The sequence below is a fragment of the Colius striatus genome, chromosome 17 (genome assembly GCF_028858725.1).
Source record: "Colius striatus isolate bColStr4 chromosome 17, bColStr4.1.hap1, whole genome shotgun sequence".
Classification (NCBI taxonomy): domain Eukaryota; kingdom Metazoa; phylum Chordata; class Aves; order Coliiformes; family Coliidae; genus Colius; species Colius striatus.
Window position 1 is genome coordinate 1,712,519 of NC_084775.1, and position 23,323 is coordinate 1,735,841.

Genomic DNA, 23,323 nt, shown 5'->3' on the forward strand with positions numbered 1-23,323 from the left:
TCATTTGGGCTGTGGGGCAGGCAGACTGTGGCTGAGGTGTGAAGCCAGTGGGCAGTTAGAGCATGTCCCAGGGCTGCATTACAGTGATGAAAGAGGCAGCTGTGCCCACACTGACCTTTGCTCCTCTGCGTTCTCATGGGTGAAAAGTGCAGTGATCAGCCACATCTGGAACTGCTCAAATGAAGATGTTGACCATGGCAAAGGCTAAATTGATTTGGGAAATTGTGGCAGCAACAATTCCTCTACTGCTGTTGCTCTCCTCCATATAGAAACAGCTCCAGCAGTCATTCCAGTCCTCTGCTCCTGTCCACAAAGCAAAAGATAACCCTGGTCCTTTGCTTTTTTTTGGTCACTACCACAGACCTGTTTTTGGGGGAGGCTGCACCCACATCTGCTGTGAAGTAGCTTTGTAGTCTCCATTGAGAGAATGGGAAGAAGCAATGAGAAGCAGTAATGAGTAGTGAAGCCCTGAAGATGAAAGGATCACCACTGTGAGTAGGTGGAAATGGATGAAACTCTTCCAACAGAAAGCTAAATTTTACTATTAGGAGAAATGTGATTCTATTGAGATTTTAAAAAAAAAACCATATAAGGAAGTATTGATCCAGTGAAAATGCTTCAATCTGAGGAAATGACAGTTTAAATCAGTGCAAACGTTAACTTTCGAACTCTTAGTGCAATTCCTGATGCTAGCAGTGCTGAGGTTCCCCATGCATTGAGAACATGCCCCAGTCCTCCTGTTTCTGTAAACACACTTTTTGTGGCACTTTATGGAGCAGTGAGTTGCAATTTTGAGCAGTGTCTGATAAATTGCTCATTGGGACATGAATTGAAAATTAATGTGTTCTTCATTCCGCTTCATTTGGACAAAGACCTGTATAGACATGGTCAACTTCCCCCTTTGCCACAGGCATGGGCTCTGCAGTCTGAAGTCCTAAGAAAGATTTTCTGCCATGTTCCTCTTCCCCAGTTCAGATAAGCAGGATCCCTGTGACTCACTACCTCCTCAACACTTTGCATGCTGCCTCTTCCCTTGATGTGATCCACCAGCTGCCACACATTATTTTTCAGCCCAGACTTCATTTCATTGCATTGACTTCTTCCTCAGTTTTTGATTTTAGACTAATGTGGACAAATTATGGCTCCCCTTGCAGAGGCACTGACAGTCATCTGGGTAATTACTGTCATTTGTACTGATAAACTGGGATGCTAAGACACCCTCTTTGTTACTGGTAGCTATTTCTCTGAAACAGCCTCAGCCATTTCTTAATGGCAGCAAGAAACTCCAAGAGTCTGCAGTCAGCTCTGGGGGTGGCAGAGGCTCAGAGTTTAACACATACTTTAATTAATTATGTCATAATAATAACAGTACTTGGATAAGGCCCTACACAGTTCCAGGCTGAGTCAGTGTGGATGTGAACCTGGTGTGGCCTCATTCAGCTCACATATTTTATATGAAGTGGCCTTTAGGTATGAACAAAATAATCTCCCAGAAATAATTGCAAGAACAGAGAATAAACTACAGACATCCTTCTCCTGGTTGAGCTGCTGCCCAGCAAGCTACAGAGCCCATCTCTTCTTGCCCACTTTCCTCTTCTCTTCACAAATCTCTCATGTGTAGGTGGCTCTAGAGGCACAGGATCTGCAGAATGCATAGCATGTGGAGAGAAGGGCTCCATGGGTAACCCCAGAGTGACTAGGGATGCTATGCTGGGTGTCAGTCTCTGTGCCCTCCAACTGAATGCATTTAAAGTTGTTCTTCAGATAATGAATCACTAATTCTCCCTGGATGAGACACCACCAACAGGTCATTGGGCCAGTCCCAGCACCTTAAGGTTCCTTTGTCAACATAGCAGGGTCTGCTGCTCTGCAGGTACTCCAAGGTTCCAGTGTTCTTCTGTAGCACTGGCCGCACTGCTGACAGCACAGGGAGACCTTTGCTATCATCTGCAGAGGCTGACCAACTGGAGTCACTTAATCAAAAGGCTGGGCTTGAACAATCAGCCCTGCAGAGAAGGTCCAAAGGCATGCTTAAAGACCAGGTCCATATTTCTCAAGCATTGACTCACAGATTCACCATCTGAGCCTTGGCAGCACCCCATGAGTAGCATCTCCTGCTAAACCACATCACTCAAATTGACACTTTGGTTGGAGCTGGGTGCTTGAGTGTTTTGAAGGACCTGGGCTTTGGTCCTGCAGTGCTCAGCAGAGGAAAGTTTCTAGAATCTAGCCAGGTGTGACTGCTTCTAGAAGGTGGAGACTAAGCTGAAAATACTACCCAGCCCCTGCACATTAAGTGCTGCTGGTTTGGTTTTTTAACACTTCCTCTTTAAAAAACTGTCTCTGTGAGGCATATAAGCTGCCACCCACTTTAAGCATATTGAATCCTGCCTCTGATGTTTCTAGGACTATCCATTCAGCTTAAAACTAATTGATGCCTGCTCAAAAGGCTTGGTGCTTTACAGCCTCAAACATAATTTCTTATGCTTGCTAAGAAAAGTTTGCTGGTGTGCTCCTGTGTCCCAGCGAGTTTGAGAGCTCTTCATGCAGTTATGCATATGAGCAAACCATTCAATATTTAATTGCTCTTTCTTGACTGTATGGACATTTTCTTAATGTATTAGTTCAGCAGAGTAATGGGAAACTCCCAGCTTGGTGCCTGCATCCCAGCTGTTTGCACAGCGTTATTCACTGAGCTCTGTGTGCTCAGCTTCTCACACAGCTCCCTGCAGCTGCATGGGGGCCTACGGCAGCCTCTTCCTGCTGCAAAGCACCATGACATGGTGTCCATACAGACACTGGGGACATCCAACCTGGGCACCAGTGTCCCCAGGGTCATGGAACAAAACCTTCTCCAGAGCACATCGCCTTGACTAATGGCAGCAAGCTTCTGAACTTGGATGTTTAGAGGCCTATTGGAGTTTGAACAGGACTTTAGCTGTACTGTAATCCTCTTTGCTCCAGATGCATCCTTCCCACTGTAACTCAGCTCTCTTCTCACCTCTCCCACCTCTTCTTTGCATGCTTTTTCTTGGAAGAAAAAGCCTTCTCATGCGTCAGAGGAGAAGCAGTCATTCTCAGGGCACATTCTGATTTGCAAGAAAAACTCTAACAAAACCTGTAGGATTTGTTTTCCCCTGTTTTCCCCTTCATAACAGTGGGAAAAAAAGGAGTTGGGTTTTCTTTTTTTCTGCTAATGTCAGGACTGCCAGTCATGGTGCTTACTCTACTTTTGCTTTTTGAATAGAAGAATGCTCTGGCAATGTTCAGTCAACTTTGTTATGCCTCTAAGAGCTGCTTTCTGCATTAGTTGAGCACCCAGTATTGCTTGCCTACATCCTAGTCGTGTGTTTCACGAATGTCCCAGGCTCCAAGATGCCTCTAAAGTACTCAGAGCTCCCAAAGCAGGTTTGTTATTGCCTGGGAGATGGGATGATTACCATCTGTCAAAAAACTTTAAACCAATCTTCACGTAAGAGACTGTTAAGGAAACAGAAAGTTGATTCCAACAGAAAGTGCAGCCAGGAAACAAATGTGTAGGTTTGGAGAGACAGAGGTAAAAGGCAGTGCACACAACACTGCACCTCAGCCACTACTTGGTAAGGATATTCTATTTCACTCATGTAGTTTCTGTTTCATCCAGGAGCATCGTTAATTTTCACAGCTTGAGAGGTGCTGGAGCCTGACCCTTCAGAAAAATTTGTTTCCCTGGGAATTGTCTCTCCTATTAGGCACCTTCTCTTGGGGCCAAGCTCAGCATGTTACAGCTGTATCTCAGGTATCCCACAGCGTATATATATCTCCCTTGGGATTCTCACAGATTTCCATCTCGGTAATTAATCAAGATCATTTAGCAGCCTCAGTTAGACAAGCTTTGGTTTACAAAGACGCTCTAGTCCTGCTGAACAGATCCAGGTAGTTTATCACCTTCTGTATCAGCTGAGAAGCCCTTCACCACAGTGCAAGCATTGCTTTCCATGAAGAACAAGCTTTGGAGAGAGATTTTAAGCACTTCTCAGCTTATATATGTTTCATCTTTAAATTTTTTTTAAACTCTCACTGTACACATTAATAGCTGCAGACAGTTGTGTCTAACTGCAACATGTCAAACTGGAGGAGATGACATCCTACTCCAGAACAAAGTCTCAGAGATGGCAAAACTACAGGTTCTTTCCAATGTTTCTAGGAGCTGAGGTCAAAGCCTCTGTCTTTAAATGAATCCAGACATGCACAGACACTCTGCAATGTGAACACATATAGAATCATAGAATCATAGATTGGTAGGGGTTGTAAGGGACCTTTAGAGATCATCCAGTCCAACCCTGCAGAAGCAGGTCCCACCTAGATCAGGTCACATAGGAACGTGTCCACGTGGGTCTTGAAGACCTCCAAGGAAGGAGCCTCCCCACCCTCCCTGGGCAGCCTGGGCCAGGGCTCCCTCACTCAAACACTGAAACAGTTTTTTCTTAAGTGGAACTTTTTGTGTTCCAGCTTCATCCCATCACCCCTTGTCCTGTTTCTAGTTACTACAGAAAAAAGAGATGTCCCAACCTCCTGACACCCACCCTTTAGATATTTATAAATCTTAATAAGATCCTCCCTCAGGCTCCTCTTCTCCAGACTAAACAGCCCCAGTTCCTGCAGCCTGGGGGAGTCAAGCAGAGTGTGGGCAGCAGGTCAAGGGAGGTTCTGCTCCCCCTCTGCTCTGCCCTGCTGAGGCCTCATCTGGAGTCCTGTGTCCAGTTCTGGGCTCCTCAGCTCAAGAGGGACAGGGAACTGCTGCAGAGAGGCCAGTGCAGGGACACCAAGATGATCAGGGGACTTTTTTCTGTTGTATCTAGTGACAAGACAAGGGGTGATGGGATGAAGTTTAACACAAAAGATTCCATTGAAACATAAGGAAAAGCTCTTTCCCTTCTGAGGTGAGGGATCCCTGGCCCAGACTGCCCAGGGAGGGTGTGGAGGCTCCTTCTCAGGAGTTTTCCAAACCCACCTGGACACGTTCCTGTGTGACCTGATCTAGGTGGGACCTGCTGTAGCAGGGGGTTGGACTGGATGATCTCTAAAGGCCCCTTCCAACCCCCACCGTCTGTGATTCTGTGATTCACGGATGTTGTGCATTGAGATAAGGGCAAGGAGCACTCACTGCCAATTACTGTTCTGGGCAAAACACGCTCCAGTACTTGACTTAGAGAGGAAATTAGGAAAGTTTATTCTACTACCTACAAGAAACAGAACAGAACAAAAAGCAAAAGCAGGGCAGGATGATGAGAAAAATACAACCAGCACATGGTAAACATGTACCATGACATAGTTCTGTCCTGAAATAATGTGAGTGCCTGAAAAGCACAGAGGGCAGTGGGCAGCTCCTCATGGTTGCAAGGGAAGAAGAGAGGCATAGTTATCCATGGAGTACTTTTCCAGGCTTTGTGATCACTGTGTTGTGGGTGAGCTGCAGGAATGTCACAGCTTTTGGAGGCCATAGCACCCAATGAGGCAGCAGCTCCATTCTCTGCCCTGGAAGGGACTGAGTTTTCATCCTATCTGGGATCGGAGGCACATTAGGAAGGCTAAAGACCCCTCTGACACCTCTGTGCTGAACATTGTGCCTCTACTGTAAGTGCAGTCACTTGTGCACATCACGTTTAGTTTGGTGTGAAACAAACCATAACCTGGCAGCTTGCACTGAACCAAGTTAGCAATTTATCCTCAGTGATTGCACATCTTGACCCTACGTCCATCCCTCAAATGCCTGAGCCAAGTTTTGAGCATGAAAGCACATTAACTACCTGCTTCTCTGCAATAAGGGCTATCACTCTGAAATGAAGCACAGCAAATGAAGGACTGATAAAAGCAAGGTAAAGAGAGAGGTTAGCTTGAGAGGAGAAGGAGTAGTTAATCCATACTTCTCCATGAATATTCAGAACCAGATCCTCAACTTGCATTATGGGCTATTGCCAGAGGAAAATGGGGACTTATTGACTGATTCATTTTAAATAGCCTTGCCTAAATCTCATAAATGTTCGTAGCTAGTGTGATATTGTGTTTGCTGCTAGAGTTCTGTGGTCCTCCACAGATCATCTCTTTCTGAAAACAATGAAATCTACCTGCTGATTACCTGCAATAAACATAGAACATCCCCCACTCTGGTTCTCAGCACAGGGAAAACACTAGTCTAGAAATGTGCACTCAGGAAAACTTGAAGGAGGACTTCACAGAGCAAATGTGAAAGTGATCTTAGGCCTGTAAACCCCATAGAAGGAGAAGATTGCTGATAGATGGGGTCTTTCAGTCTGGCTAACAAAGGCAGTGTAATAGTCACTAAATATTGGAAGTAGACAAAATCAGACCAGAAATAAGGTGCTACCTGGTAAGTCTGAGGGACATCAGGTTATGAAGAGACAAATAATTTCTTGATTGTCTGGAGCCTTTGAAGGAAGATTGAGACTCTTTGTGAGAATTGTGCACTCTGTCCTAACCACACACTGCGTGAAATTCTGGAGCCATGGAGTAGATTTGATGACTGAATCACATTCACCTTCCATGATCACCATGGTTCCTTGAGGCTTCTGCATCCAGAACATCTCCTGCAGGTTGTTCAGGGATTTCTCTGGGAGTCGCTGGGCAGGGGGAGCTCAACTGTGCCTTCAAATCTCAGAAAATCTTCCTTTCCTGCTCATTCCCTTGGTGTGTCAGTCTTTGCATAGGCCCTGGTGACTCAAAAACCAGTTTAATCTGAGTGAGTGTCCTCCAAAGCAGTGTTTTGGAAGCTGGGCCATCCAAGTGAGGTAGTCCAGATGTGTCTACACTAGGATCCTCTAGTTCATTGCCCAAGGCCTAGGCTGAATTTAATACTTGTCACCTCTTTTTCCCTGCAATTTCTTCCATGTAAAGCTGGTGACTGAGGCTGGTGGCAGAGCTCTGGAAATGTCTCCTGCTGCTACACTACAGTGCTGCTCTGCTGCAAACTGGTGGGAGAGCTCACAGACGTAGCCTGAGCTTGAATTACAGCCACTCTGAAATTTCCCTACTAAACAACAGAATGTGTTGGGATTGGTTAGATGAAGACAATTAACTCCAGACTGATGGATTCCCTCCTGAACAATTGGACATGAAAGGAGTAGGAGCACTAATGCTGGGAACGGGCCAGCTGATGCGTTATCAGAGATGGAAGGGGGTCTCCCCAGTCTATCAGCCTGTGGTAGGTCCTACCAAGCAAGCTCTGCCTGCAGTGTGGAGCTCTAACAGGCACCTGAGGTGGTTTCTGCCCTGGGTGCATAGAGGTGTTCCCATCCAGGCAACTCCAGTCAGTGTGTGCAGACTGTTTCTGTAAATCTCTGTGCACACAGATGTCTGTCCCCATGTGCTGAAGAGCACAGAGCATCCAGTATGAGTGGATCCTCTCCAGCTCATCACCCCAGGGTGGGTAGTTTCTTCCTCTGGCTTCCTGAGGTACCAGCAGCCATGAGGGCTGTGCAAAATGGGGACTCTGAGAAACAAAGCCTCTGCAACTGCTGCACAACTGAACTGAAATGTTCATTCCGGTCATTCTTATTCCTTCCCTGTCATTTGAGGCAGTTTCAAAGGTTCAGGTGAAGGCTGAGCCTGTGAGTTCTGGAAGGACACGTTGCAGTTACTCAGAAATAATTCCTATCAGAACAGACCAAACAAAAGTGACCCTCATTGTCTCCAGCCTCAGCTAAATCAGCTGCCCTAGCTCATCTTTGCATTTCTCTCTCTCAGGTGAATCATTTAACGCTGTGCAGAGCTCACCCATTCTACTGCATCAGTCCATATGCTCCTGGCAAAAGCAAGGTCTCAGTCAGCCAGCCAGTCACCAACACCACAACAGCGGGATTCCCTGAACAGTGTCCAAGCACAAGGACGACTTGTAGGGAAAAATTACTTGCCAAAGGCTACGAATGGTGCAGAGGTTGACAGGAAAGTCAGAGCCATGATTTCTTCCCCTTTATTCTGGTGGTGTTCTGCTCTTTGTCCTTCGATAAATCACTTTTTTAGTTGGAATAATAATCACATCCAGCATGGGACAAGGAGGGAAGAAGGAGGGAGAGGGTCTGAACTCCCCACTGGTTCTGGGAACATGAATTCTGGGGCTGTGCCACTGTGTGTGGCCAGGATGTGTGCTTGGGCTCAGATCTCAGCCTCAGGAAGTCTGAGAAAAATTGAGCACTGAAGGTAAGAGCAAGAAAGGGAAATTTGTGGTCAGGAAGACTCCCAAAGGAGAACAGGGTATTCAGGAAGGAGCTTCACTTGACTGTCTTAAAGAAGAAAAAGAGTCCTGTGGAGGGAACGTGGAATGACACAGAACAACCCCATGACTAAACCAGGCTCTTCTTAATGATGACAAGGGGCAATGGGTATAAACGGGAACACAACTGGTTCCAAAGAAACACAAGGAAGAACTTCCCTGTTGAGGTGAGGGAGCACTGGCAGGGGCTGCCCAGATGGGCTGTGGAGGCTCCTTCTCTGGAGACATTCCAACCCAGCTGGATGAGTTCCTGTGTGCCCTGCTCTAGGTGGTGCTGCTCTGGCAGGGGGGCTGCACTGGATGAGCTTTCCAGGTCCCTTGCAGTCCTTCAGATTCTGTGACTGTGTCTGATTCTGTAAACATGGAGTGGGAGTGGTAGACCAAGAAGACAGAGAAAGGGTGATGCTCTTGCTGGTTTATACAGTGACCTTTCCAGGATTGAGCTTCCCTCTGAGTTTCTTACTGACTTTTTTTCTCCAGATTAATCTGGAAGAAGATAGTTAGCTTTAAAATCCCTCTTGTCTTTATATCATGGAAAAAAGCCTTCCCTTTCTTACACTTAGACATATATGATCCCTTGAACCTAAATTCCCTCTCTCTGCTGGTCCAGCAGTGCCCCAGTTTTTTCCTTAGATCTGTGCATGAGATCTAAACTTTGTTAGCCAGCCCCCGCTCCTGTTCCACATGGCTTGTTTTTCCAGCAGTATAATTCACAGTTTCAGACACATTAAGTACCAGCTGGGCAGCTCATCTTGTTAGTAAGATTATAGCTGTAATAACACTAGAACCCATAGTTATGATAAATTTACTATCTAAATTAATAACAGAAAATTAGCATCTGTCATGAACCTGATTTTTTTTCTAGGGCTAGCTCCTGTACTGAGAGGTTTGGCCCTGTTTTTGTCACTGGGATGAATTCCTCTCAGAGACAGATCTGAAGAGCTGAAGTAAGCATTTCCTGGTGAAGAGAACAATGTCCAGCTTGCCAAAGTCCTAGTGTTGTCTGCAGTGGATACTCAGGCTTTGCACTGGGGAGCACTGATCTACCCTTCCAGCTCCATGCAGGTAGAACTGTCAAATAGTACCAGTGGCATTTCAGAGGGGAATAAGGCAGGACTAGGTTTTGAGCAGCCACTGGAAGAGAGTGAGGATGAAAGACATGTGACCCAGAAAAGGAGAAAGATAAAATGGGTTCCTTCAAGTCCAAATTAATTTGAAAGCCTGCCTCTGTGAACAGAAGAGAGCCATTCTTCTGCAACAGACAGCTCCTGATGACTGGAGCCCCAACTTGTGCTTTATTGTGGCAGAAACAGGTGGAAGCATCAGCTCCAGCACTCCATGCAGTGGATGGGCCAGCTCTTCCACATGAACTCAGTAGTTCACATGAGATTTTGGAGAAATTCGTGCTAAGATGCTCCTCTGGATGGTGTTCAGAAGGTGAGGATGAGGATACATAAGGCCAGGGTAACTGATACGTACAAACTGGCCTGCACAGGATCCTCTGCCCAAGTATTTTCACACAACCCCTTGCTTCAGCTGTGTAACAGCAAATCCTCTCCTGAGGGTCAGGCATCAATGCAAACCCCTCTCCTGTTGGTAGTCTCCCTTCCAAGCTGTCCTGATGCACTCAGGGCATGGATCACATGCTTTACTGGGCAATTACCAGCTGCAGTGTATGGGATCACATGCATTGCACAGAAATTGCCATGTGACACATCCTGGGCTTTATTGGGAACAAATCAATATTCATTGGGCTAATGAGTTCTTATTTTCCACTGCTCCACTAATATAACAGTCTGACTGGCCTGTGTGTCTCTGATGCAGGCAGGCACTGTGATCAGTTAAAATATGCATGCTGGAGAACTATCCTTCACCTTCTGTCTCGCAAGAGCACGAGAATGAATTTAGCCAGTGTGTCCCCATCTGCACAGTCCTGTCTATGCAGGGAACGATGGCAATGGAATCTGCTTTTCCAAAACCCCTACATCTCTGCAAGAACAGCAAGAATTCATCCATTTCACCTAAAATCCATTATTTAATATTTGCTTAAGTAAAGCAGAACTTAAAGAGGATGTAGGAGTTACTGACACCCATCAAAAATGTCTTCAGGAGAATGAGACACCAGCTGAGAAATGACATCACAAAAAAAAGTCTCCCCTTTTAACCAAGGCACTTCTTTGCTGACAGTGGTGTTGATGTACACAAGTCCATGGTAAATGGCTTTTCCTGTCCTTCAAGAAAGAAAACAGTCTGTGGCAATGCAGGAGGACGCAGGGCCATCTCACACTTCACTTTTGAAGCTGCCCAGCATCAGGCCCTGGGTTGCTGATGAGAGATAGGGACCTTCTGCAGAACTGCTGATGCACAGCTTCCCAGAACTTAGTAACTGTGACTCTGGATGGTAGGAAATTCTACATGACATAAATTGAACCTGCACAGAAATGTACCTGCTCACTTATACCCAGGAGAAAGGACTAAGGAAGCTGTTTCTGAGATTTTCAGAAGCAAGTTGCTCGATACCTGTGGAAGCAGAACAAAGCTATGTCTGCTTTCACTGTGGCATTGTTATAAACAATGTTCTAGGTCTGAATCTGCTGCTCCTAGACCTTCAGAGGCAATCAGAATCAGCTGCAAAGGACAAAGTGTTCTTTTTGTGGCACGTACTTGTACAGGATTGTTACTGGATCTGGAAAGAGATGCTTAGGAATTGCAGCTTCTTTCCTTGGAAACATCTGAGAGAAACAATTAAAAGCCTTTAGATTTAGTCAGTATTTTTCCAAAGCCTTTGGAACTGTCTTTTTTAAAAAAGCATTAAATCCCTATAAACCCCAAATTGAACCTCCTGGGTTTTAAAAAGAAATCCCAAGGAAAAGGTCACTGAAATTGGAGGCTTTGGGGGAAGAAATTTCTCCTGTGAAAATCTTAGCCGAAAATCTCACTTGAAGGAAAATTTCTGTCTCAGCTGCTAAGTTTGTCCTCTGGGGGTGGATCTGCAGGAGCTTCCATCAGGTCAGAGATTTCCATTTGAGAAGGATCTTCTTGCTGCTGCTGCTGACATTAAGCCCTCCCTTACGTCCTCCATAAAGTCATTCGGCCTTGCAGGGGGACCTGGAGGGCTCTGATGTTGCTGGGAAGGACTGGCAAAAGCAGTTGGCATGAACCTCCACTTTTTCATAGTTTTCTCACAAGATCTCTCTCATACTTGTTGCTCTTTGCTGTTTAACATTGTGTTATACATCGAGGTGCATAAGCACCACCTTGGACTGCTGACTGATCTTGCTGTTCAGCTCATTTAGGATGAGTCCAGCAGATCCTACCTGTCATTCTTCAGGAGCTGCTGCTTTCACCCTATGCCTACACTAGCAAGAGGGGAGTTTTTCGTACCTTTGTGCAAACTTGCCTGCAGCTTAGCCCTCCCAGACCAGAGCTAACTATGTAAAAACAGTAACTGGGACAGAGCTACAGCTGATTTCTTAAGCTGTCAGGGAAGGAGATTTACCTAATTTGAGTTTTTTTCACTAACTACTGATTCTCCCCTGATTATAGAAATGGAGTGGGTGGCAAGAGATGCCATCCACAGGCAGGAGAGTTGAGAAATCTGAGGCAAGATGGGAAAATACTAATCCAACTAGCCTGACAAGCTCCAAACACGGCATCTGCCTGTCCCCCCATAGGCACACTGCAGGGCCAGAGCCAGGCTTGCCCACACATAGCAAGAGAGAGATGGGGAAGAAATCGTAGCTTTACTGCAGTACAAAGGGACTTAAACATGAAACATGGTGAGATCAGGATTTTAACTGGAGTCTAAAAGATGTCTTAGCAGTGTACCAATGCAGTGCTGATGAATTAACATATGGCATATTCACTAGGCATGTCTTCACTGCAGAGGTCAGGTCTCAACAGGAGAAATGTGGTAGGTATTGCTGATGGAGCTTTTTGAGGAAGGAATCTCTGGTCTCATAGCTCAGGAAGAAAAGTGAGAATAATTCACAAACACTCTTCTGGGGAGATAACTTCTGGTCTCGATCACTTTCATTTGGTGTTGTTGTTTAAGGTTTTGGTACAGTATCCAAGCTCAATTTTGACCTGACAATGTTCAACGTCTTTGTTGATGTCCAGGAAGAAAATAGTGAGTCGTTTCAGCTGAAGTTTGCATAAGGCACAGAAGCTCCAAGGAGCAGTAAGTAGCAGAGGGGATGTAGAAATGCTGCACATCCAATTGAATTGCCAGGAAGACTGATGTAATACAATTAAATCATGGAATCACAGAATGGCGGGGGTTGGAAGGGACCTTTAGAGAACATCTAGCCCCCCTAATCCCCCACCAAAGCAGGTCCCACCTAGATCAGGTCATACAGGAGTGTCTCCAGATGGGTTTGGAAAGCTCCTGAGAAGCAGCCTCCACACCCTTCCTGCGCAGCCTGGGCCAGGGCTCCCTCACCTCAGCACTGAAAGAGTTTCTCCTAATGTTTCAGTGGAACTTTTTGTGTTCCAGCTTCTTTCCATTACTAAATGCAAGCTCTTATGTCTCTACATAAGACTGAAGTTCACAAAAATGTAGGGAGAGTAAAAGACATGAGAGGAATAAGCACAATTATGTTTGTGTGGAGTTACAATGAGATGAAGTATAGAAACTGTTGTGGTTTTGCCTGGGCCAGGTTTTTGGTAGCAGGGGGGCTACAAGGGTGGTTTCTTTAAACAAAGAGCTGCCAGAAGCTTCCCCTGTAGCTGGCAGGGCTCATGCCAGTCAATTCTGAGATGGACCCACAGCTCACCCAGGCCTGGACAATTAGTGACTGAGGCAACACCTCTGTGATTATGTATTGGAGAAGGGGAAGAAGTTGCTGGGCAGTTGCTGAACTGCAGCAGACAGTGAGAATGTGGAAACATCTCCACAGACACCCAGGTCAGTGCAGAAGGAGGGCAGGAGGGTGCTCAGGCCCTGGAAGAGAGTCCCCTGTGCCCTGTGGTGCAGCCCATGGTGAGGCAGCTGTGCCCCTGCAGCCCAGGGAGGCCCCAGGGAGCAGAGACCCACGGGCAGCCCGTGGAGGAGCCCAGGCCGCAGCGGGGGGATGCCTGAGGGAGGCTGTGACTGCGTGGGGAGCTCACCCTGGAGCGAGCTCCTGGCAGCCCTGGGAGCCCGTGGGGAGAGAGGAGCCCAGGCCAGAGCAGGTTTGCTGTCAGGACTTGTGACCCTGTGAGGGCCCCAGGCTGGACCAGCCTGTCCCTGAAGGACTGTTGTCCTGGGGGTGACCCACGCTGGGGCAGGGTGTGAGGAGCTGCCCTGTGGGAAGGAGCCACGTTGGAGAAGTTCATGGAGGACCCCACAGTGCAGCCGTGGGAAGTGTGAGGAGGCCTCCCCCTGAGCAGCAGCAGCAGCAGCAGCAGCAGAGTCCATCTGTGATGAACTGACCCCAACCCCCATCCCCTGCGCTGCTGGGGGAGGAAGGAGGGTCCTGGGCAGAGGGAGGAGTGGGGGGAAGGGTTTTAAGATTTGGTTTTATATCTCATCTCCCTGTTCTGGTGGTTCCTTAATCAATCAAACCCTTTTGTCCCCAAGTTGAGTCTGTTCTGCCCATGACACCATTTGCTGAGTTATCTCCCTGCCCTTGTCTCCACTCACAAACCTCATTATATTTCTCTCTCCCCTGTGCAGTTTAGGAGGGGGAGTGACAGAATGACTTGGTGGGCATCTAGCACCCAGCCAGGACTGAACCACCACAGAAACTAGTTTTTAGACACTCCAAATGAGAACTTATTGGAGCAAATGCTCAGATAGTCCATCAGAATAGAACAAGTTCTTTATTTAATCTTGAGGGTTGAAATGACATTGTTCCAAATGCCATCATCAGAGTGACTCTGTAATGATGATCATTATATACTTGTGTTTGTACAGCTTTGTGGGTCTGAGAAAGCCACACGTGCAAATGCCTTCTAATAAAGTTTTACTTTAAAAGGGCATGAAGAAATAGTGGCATAAAAATGAGAAATCTTGCTAAGAGAAAATAAAAGGAGCAGCAGAAAGGGTGAAGTAGTTTTGTGTGACATTAACGTGTTTAGCAATACTGTGTAGTAAGGATGTATCATAGAATCACAGAATAGCAGGGGTTAGAAGGGACATTAAGAGATATCCTGTCCAACCCCCCTGCAGAGGCAGCTCCCACCTAGATCACGTCACACAGGAACGTGTCCAGGTGGGTATTGAAGACCTCCAAGGAAGGAGCCTCCACACCCTCCCTGGGCAGCCTGGGCCAGGGCTCCCTCACCCCACAGTGAAAACATCCGCTTAAAAAGACATTAAGGGTGTAGTAAGGGTGTAAGTGTGTAGTAAGGGTGTATCATCCACTTAGTCCTAAAACAGGGAGCACCAGTTAAGCAACAGGGTAAAGGGAACTATTAGATTTAAATTGGAATAGTTTTAAAAGAGTAAGTCACTTGAAAGAAGATGAAAATAGAGAAGAGCTCTTATGACTTACATATGAAGCTGTTGTAAGTTGAACAAGCTCCTGAGGAACTACCTGCTGAAGAACTAAAGCCTAAAAGAAAAGGGTTTTTTCCAAATACATTATAAGGAGGCCTACCAGAAGATTACTAAATTATGGAAGCTTGAAAGGAGATCTCCAGGAAGATAACAGTCCCAGAAGAGAGGAAAGGTTACTTCTTTGCTTTGGTGCCTGCTATGGAGACCTTAAGGAAGTCAGGTTTTTTTTTACAGAGGGTATGTCTGACCAACTGTCAGAACTTAAGGAGAAGGCTGTTAAAGAAATGACAAAATGAATGGTTGGAAATGAGCAAGAACAGATGACTTTCACCCAAGAGGTTTAAAGGAATTCAGACATGAAATTGCTGAACTACTCGTTGTGCTGTGCAAAGTATCACTTAAATCAATCCCGATATCATAGCAATGACAGACAACAAATGAGGAGCCAGCTTTTAAAGGAAACTCAGAAGCAGCTGGAGAAATACAGATGACAGACTGGTAAAACTGGTCAAAAAGAATATTTAAATATATGTCTTCCTTCAAAAATAGTAGAGGGCTTTGAAGGAGTTAATATCTGCATCGGTGATAAATCCAGCTGATGAATTTGTCTTTCCAAACATCTTTAGTACGGTCTCTTCAGTAACAACCCTTAATGAAACCAAACTGTCCTGAGGGAGGTGAGATGTGTCTTGTGAATTAGTGAGGGGCTGAGAAAGGTGGGGAGCTTTCATCAAAAAGGGAAAATTCCAAGAGTTCCCCAAGAATCTGGGATCAACCATGTGCCTCTTTACCTTTTCACAGGGGAGTCTGAGATGTTTTCCTAAGTACTGGTTATCAAACTCCCCAAATTTGCTGTGGCTCAACAACAACTAAGCCTCTAGGACAGTCAAATCTGAAGCTGCTGGTGAAAAGCTGAGGGATCTCACAATTCTGAATGATTAGGTGATAAAATGCCAGACTAAGTTCATGGTCAATAAAGACTGAGTCATAAATGTAGACCAAAACAACTCTGACTATACACATATAATCATAGGATGTGAATGAAATAGGTCTATGTAGTGGGGAAAGGGTGTGCTCAGTGCTCAGCAATGCCAAAGACGGCAGAAACGTTCTCAGAATTATTTGGAAAGGGACAGGTAGCACAATGGACAATTGTGCAATGCCATGGCATGTCCAAAGCTCATCTACTGTGTGGCTGCGCTCCTCCTGCCTCAAAGAAGATGCATCAGAAGAGGTGTAGGCTCAGAGATGTGACATAGCCTCTATAGGGCTATATCAGTGTCTCTTCTTTTGAGTTGAAAAGGCATAGAGACAAGCTCCTGTTGGAGATATTTTTTTGCCGGGACTTAGCTAGCAAGATGTATATGCAACTTCAGTTCAAAATCTCTAGGATGTCAGGAGGTTGGGGCATCACTTTTCTCTATGGTACTTAGCAACAGCACAAGGGGTGATGGGATGAAGCTGAAATACAAAAAGTTCCATTTAAACATAAGAAAATATATTTTACTGTTGAGGTGAGGGAGCCCTGGCCCAGGCTGCCCAGGGAGGGTGTGAAGGTTCCTGCCTTGGAGGTCTTCAAGACCCACCTGGACATGTTCCTATGTGACCTGATCTAGGTGAACCTGCTTCTGCAGGGGGTTGGACTGGATGATCTCCAAAGGTCCTTCCCAACTCCCACCATTCTATAATTCTGTGACTCTATGTGGCTGTCTGGACTAAAGCAGGTCAGACATGTTGATCATAAAGGCCTCTCCTGATCATCTGCCTACACATTTATGAACACACACACTTATGACTTGTGCAGCTCTGCCCATCATCACTGTCACTAAATTGATAACATTGTAAACGTGAGTGGCTTTGATTCTTTTTCCTTTTGCATGAGATCCTGTTCCTGGTTTTGACCCTTCTAGGCTTTCTGGAAGTAAGAGTGACTGTCATGAAAGCAGCATCACCTGTTGCTACTCACTGTCATTTTCAACCCCCAAAAAATACATCCTGCAGACAGTCCTGTCTCCACCTCATGTGCTGGAGTCTTGTTGAACATTCTCATGGCTGAAGCTGATGCTGTTCCTATGAAAGTTTTTTCTGTAATGAAGTCATTTTAGGGCACAGCAAGATATGAAAGAAGTCATCCAAACACCATTCCTTTTATGAAGGAAAATAACTAGAAGCTGGATAAACAATTCATATTGTTCCTCATTAGTTCACACTAATCAGTAGAGTGTCTCAAATAAGCATTTAATTAAGAATTAATGTGGCGGCTGTTATAAAATGAAATATTAATTGGAAAAGGAAAGTTTCAGGTTTGTTTAGGTGAAAGAAATCTGCTTGCCTCACGCTTAACTTGATTACACAAGTGCTTTTCAATTCCTGAATTGTTTAATGTATACAAGTCATAAGGACCTGACATTTAACAAGGGAACACTGGCAAATTAATTCCATTCAGTGCTAAAAATGCATCTTGACATTTGGTAAGTTGGTATGTTAACCAGTGCCTCCTCATCAGACTTGCATGTTTTGCTGTGTGCTAATTAACTACCCTGTTATCCTATTTCAAAAGAATTAAGAGACAATTGGGATTTCATGTATTACTAATACACAGAGCAATGTCAGCTGCGAGGGCAGAGAGCAGGACCATCTGTCCTCACTGGACAGAGACTGGGCACTTGGTATAAGGTATCTCTGCTGCCAGTGAAGGCACTTTGTACCTTTATGACCCAAAGTGCAGAGCCACCAAGATGATATGGGGAGTGGAGCATCTCCCTTGTGATGAAAAGCTGAGGGAGCTGGGGCTCTTCAGCTTGGAGAAGAGGAGCCTGAGGGGTGACCTCATTCAAGTTGATAGGGTGGATGTCAGGATGGAGCCAGGCTGTTCTCAGTGATGGCCAATGATAAGACAAGGGGCAATGAGCACAAGCTGGAACAGAAAAGGTTCCAAAGAAACACAAGGAGGAATTTCTTCCCTGTTGAGGTGAGGGAGCACTGGCAGGGGCTGCCCAGATGGGCTGTGGAGGCTCCTTCTCTGGAGACATTCCAACCCAGCTGGGCAGTCCCTGTGTGCCCTGCTCTAGGTGGTGCTGCTCTGGCAGGGGGGTTGCACTGGATGAGCTTTGCAGGTCCCCTCCAGCCCTTGAGATTCTGTGATTCTGTGGAAGACTCACAGGCACTTTGGCACAAGAAGAACGGAGTTTTCCAAGTAGGTGGTTCAGCAGATGGATGTCCCTCTGACGCTACAGGTACCACCAGCTTTGAAGCTGCCAGAGCTGAGCCATGCTCTGTGAGCAACACAATTATCTACCAGCTGAAAGTTTCAGTCCCTGAAACTTTTATACATTGATGCCTCTCGAGTTTGCCAAATGCTTTCAGGCAAGAAAGTAGTAAAAGAGAATTTTTTGAATGTGTCAAAACACCTAGTTTTCACATTTTCTAGAAGGAAAGGTTTTGGTTTAGAAATGAAAAAATTCTTCATTTTGATATTCCCCATTTGACTGTGGGGACTTCTTTCCTTCTTAATGGCAGGTTCTTTGTTGTTTAATATAGACCAAATTTTTCCCTGTTAGTGAACCCTTTTATTTTAAAGACCTTGAATAGAAAAGACAAAATATCCTCTTTTTGTTTGGATGAAAGAGTTTGGTCAGTAGCCCCCAACTTCTCCTCTTTTGCATCATCAGAAACAACTTCCCTCCCCTGACCCCCCTCTCCATTAGCACTTGCCCAGCATCATCTCGGCATCAGTAGATGGGGAACAAACCTCATGCCCTGAAATCTGCAGCTAAAGTGGTTCCTTAAATCTATTTATAGTAAGTGGCTTTGGAGGAGAGGGACACCAAGGATATCAGACCCTCCAGCCTTTGAGCTGGTGAGCTAATGGCTCTGTGCAACAGGCAAATTGCAACACTATTTATTTGCTGTGGACCTATGTATGCTGTAGCAAGGAGTAGCTGCAGGCAGCCAGGGGGAGAGGGTGTTAATCACTGGCAAAAAATAGAGCTGCAAAGCCCTCTACCAGCCTTTCAATTTTTATCCCCTTTTCTCCTCTAGTGTAAGTCCTCACCCCTTGCAGTTCCATCTCCCTTGGCTCTATCCTGACCTTCCACATGCCACCTTCTCTGGCCTTTTTTTTTGTTTGTCTCTGAGTTTCTTGGTTTTACAGAAGTAATAGCCCAGTCTGTCTCTTTTAAGGGTAAACCATAGAATCACAGTGCATGGGTACACTGCCAAGCTTGCAGGAACCAGCATTTCTCCTTTGGCTCCTCAGCAGGGTTGTCTCAGATCCTTATATCACAAACTTACCATTCCTATGCTGTCTTGGTCTGACAATTGAACAGAGCTGGTGTTGGATTCATGAGGGAGAAAGTCACTCTCTTAAAGCAGTAGCCTGCAACAGAGAATCACTGCACTCCAGGTAGGCAGTGCTTTGAGTAGCACTGCATATGCCCTCTGAAACACTTCTCTCCATATGTTCTCAGCCAAGAAGGCTCTGCTCAGTTGGAGCTGGCTTGAACATCTCCACCTGACCAAGACTTTGGGTGCTTATTTCCCTACTGCTCACATTATTTGCGAGTGTGCTACCACCAGATGCCACGAGCTGAAGTGTGAGTTCACAGCATGTTAGCACCTACCAACTCTTCTGCCTGGATGTGCAAGTCCAGGGCATATTGTGTGTCCAAAATGCAGTAGATTGCCATCCAAAGTAGAAGAATGGTAGGTGAGTGCTAAAATTGGTAGTTTGTCACCCAAGGGGAAGAGTTGGCAGGAGACTCCAACTACTGTATCCTAACCACCTACAGAAACTTAGCTTGTCAAAACCTTCCATTGAAAGAGCATCACGTTATCCATGGGTTGTCACAGGGATGCTTTGCACATTGGGGCTGCAACCACAGTGCAGCTGAAGCTTTACAAGTTCATAGCCTGCCTTGCCAGGACTAAATTGCCCTTGTGCTCATATTCACAGATTCATGGTGTTTTAGCTACTAGTTTTGCAGCTTTTCCAGCTCGCCTGCCCAACACTCACCTCTTCCTCAAGATTGGAGTGACATGCAAATCCTAAGCTGTCCCTGTGCTTATATATTAATGCAACTCAGCTGTGAATGCCTTTTATACTTCAGCTACACTACCTGCTGTCACATTCTTCCTGGTATTCCAGAGCTCTGACACACTCTGGCCACTGCTCACTGCTTCCTGGCTACAACAAGGCCAAATGAAAGTGAAAAGTTTCGAGTGTTCTTTCCTGTCGATTGCTTTTAAGAGTGGACAGTGGTGGAAGTGCTGCCTGCAAAGCTGTGAGCTCAGTAGTTCTGGGCTGCACATCCCGGCTTGCACATGCTCAGGGAATTACAGCACGCTCTCTCCATTCATCAGAAAGCACTGGGAAGTCTGAGGGCCAAAGACTAAGTGCATTCCAGTGCTCCTAATTTGGTTTCTTCTTGGCTTTGTCCTTCAGTGATACAGCATTTTGCTTCTGTACAGAGCTCCAGCTCCAGTCTAACGTAGCTTGGCTGCCTAGGGAGGCTTTGCAGGTCTGAGCAGACAGCACTTAGGTGACTATTACCCACAGAATACCTCCTGCTGACCACAGGAGAGCACAGGTGCTGAAAAACTGTTTCTGCATTCTCCTAGAGGACCCAAGCAGGACCTCACTCCCAATGAGTGTTTGTTTCGAAACACAGGTATTCATTCAAATGACTGGTAAAAATCCATGTGCTTACAGCACTGTAAACCAAACATTTTCTCTGTGGATGTCACTTGCCTCCATGATGGACCCAGAACTCAATGAGTTCCTCTCGTCCTCTCTTTTTGCTTCATCCTGACAATAGTATGAGGGAAGTCAGGCCTCGTCACCTCCCACATCCCCAGTCAGTCCTTTATAAGAACCAGTCACTAGCTCTGATCTTCAGTGTTGTGATCCCCCCTGTAAACATAGATCCTAGCTAGATGGATTCTTTTATTTCCTACTCATGAAAACACCTTCTCCAGAGAAAAGGCCGTACCTATAGGTAAGGACTCTTTAGGGGCAAAAGTTCTGCATACAATCTAGGTGGTCCTGCTCTGGCAGGGGAGTTGATGATCTCTCAAGGTCCCTTTCAACCCACAAGATTCTGTGATTCTGTGATCTCACTTGCTATAGGAAGAAATGCACAAAATCCTTGCCATTGTCCCACAAGTTGCAATCACCCTTCAGTCTCTGCAACTTTAACGTGGCTGTACCAGAAAGCATCATGGTCACACTGAAGTCATGTCTGTACCTCATGGACCATTACTTATAACCAACATTAACAATTCTCACCAAAATATCTATACAACTCTAGTGCCAAACATTAATAAGCAGGTGATAATTACTCTCGTAATCTCCTGTTTTTCCAGATACAGAAGTGGTTACAGTGAGCCTTAATGAGGAGAAGGATATTCAAGCTCCTCTGCAAATAAGTGTAGTACTTCTCTATAGCTTTTTCGTAGTTACTGACTGGAGTTGGCCAAATAATTTGTAAGGAATGCTATGTTGGTTTCATTCAGCCCTTTCTCCTGTTTGTGAATAACCCTCAAGCAGATAGCAAGGAGGTCTGTGGTTTTACAGCAATCTTCATCCACCTGAGAAAGCGTGTCTGTACTTGTCTGGAGATGAAGTCAGAGGATATTGAAAACTGGCAGAGTGGAGATGGGAGGACTGTAATAGCATGCTGGCTATGCCGTGCTTGGAGTCGTGGGAAACACAGGGAGGGTGAGACTGTACCACAGACAGCGTAAATGAAGGCAAGGAGAGCATAGCATCTATGAGTGGTTTGGGTTGCCTGTTTGCTCTTCGTTTACCGTAGCATGCAGTGGATCAGATCACTTAGTACCATTCTTGCTCTGGGTGACTTTCACCCAGAACAAATTGCTGCTTGACATGACAGTCTTTTAACAAAAGAGGTTTCCTATTCACAGTGATAGAGCTAAATAATTGCTCACTGTTAAGTGACTCTTTTCCTCTCACTCGTGTCTTGCTTGTGCTCACCAAAGGGGCTCCCACTGCCCATCCTCTGTCCCTGCTCCTTTGCTTTCAAGCTCATTGATATCCCTGTTGGAGTTGATGTCCCTGCTGTTTTCTCAGCAAGACACCAACTTCTTACTCTCCACCAAGGATGTTATTACTTTCTCTGATGCTTCTTCTTATGTGTATTAGACCAGTTTTGACCAAAAAACATTCATACAGAAAAAGTTACATCTTAAATGCAATGCTGGTAATCAAAGAGTATCAAACCTCAGCCTACCAGTGTCATGCAGGGCAATCTGAACATAGCCCAAGAACTTCCCTGAGCCACTGAATCACAGACCCATGTGATTTTTAACGGTGTACATTAAATAACCCGTTCGATGCCAGAGGCTCCAGGAGTCACAATTTCTTCATAACAGCCAGCTTAGAGCACAGTATTTTCCCTGGAATGTGTGGAAATACATTAACGTTGGTTTTGACTGCAGCTATTATTTACTCATAGCTTTGTGATAAGATGGGAAGCATTCAGAGAGCTAGAGAAGTACCCTGGAAACTCCTTCACCTCCTGGGAGCTTTCCCCTAAGCGTCTTGCCTTGTGATTTGTGGTGTTCTACTGATATTTCTGCACTGTCTTAAAATAGCTCGTACCATACCTCCTCTCAAGTGAGTATGAGCAAATGACCAGGGCCTAAGATTCCTTTCCTATGAAATTATATCCATTTTGGAAGTTTAGCAGCAGCATATACAGATAATCACAGTTCTGCTTCTAACCCACACGTGTACACAGCTCCACATGTGAACATCCAAGCCCACTCATTTGCAATAAGTCTCAGAGACGCATTACTGTTCCTACAGTGGTCCAACTCATTTTTGAAGAAACACTTTTGAAATTCACATTTGCCATCCTTATCCATTTACATACTAACCAGATTATAATGTATTTCCTGAGCCAAGGGTTACCAGCATTTGTGCTTGTGGCTGATGATGAGTGCGAAAGGACAAAGACTCATTAAACTTAGGGCTAAATTAAGCTGGGTTGTCACACACGTGTTGTGGACTCAAAGTGTGTGTGTCAGTGGCTCCTCTGCTTCAGCTGATATGGGATGAATTCTTGCAGATTTTTGCTCTGAAGATTCTGTTAGACCATGGGAAGATTTCCTTCAGAAATATCTCTAGAAACTGTAAGTAAGGCAGGTTAAGCAGATCCTTGCTCCCTGCCACGTTACAACCCCTGTCAGTGCAATGATTTGTAGTGTGAACAAGACCCTTTCCAGATTGTTTGATGTGGGAACTTGCTCCTGTCTTACTTTGGGGTAATTTAAAGCCTTTGTCCTTGTCCTGTTCCTCACCCTGGGACAAGAGTCAGTTGACAGTCACATGCTGATTCAGGTCACTATGGCAGATTTCCACACTTTGGCCAGGGGGATTGAGTAAGCTCGTTAAGGAAAGTCCCTCAGCAGATGCCCTTCTTGGTGGAAGAACTCCATCTCTGTGTTCTAATGACTCTATTTGGCCTGGGACTAGAAATCTGCCTGAAACAGAATGTTTTGTCTGAAGAAATGAGACATCACTTTCAATGAGCCTGGATCTATTTGGCCAC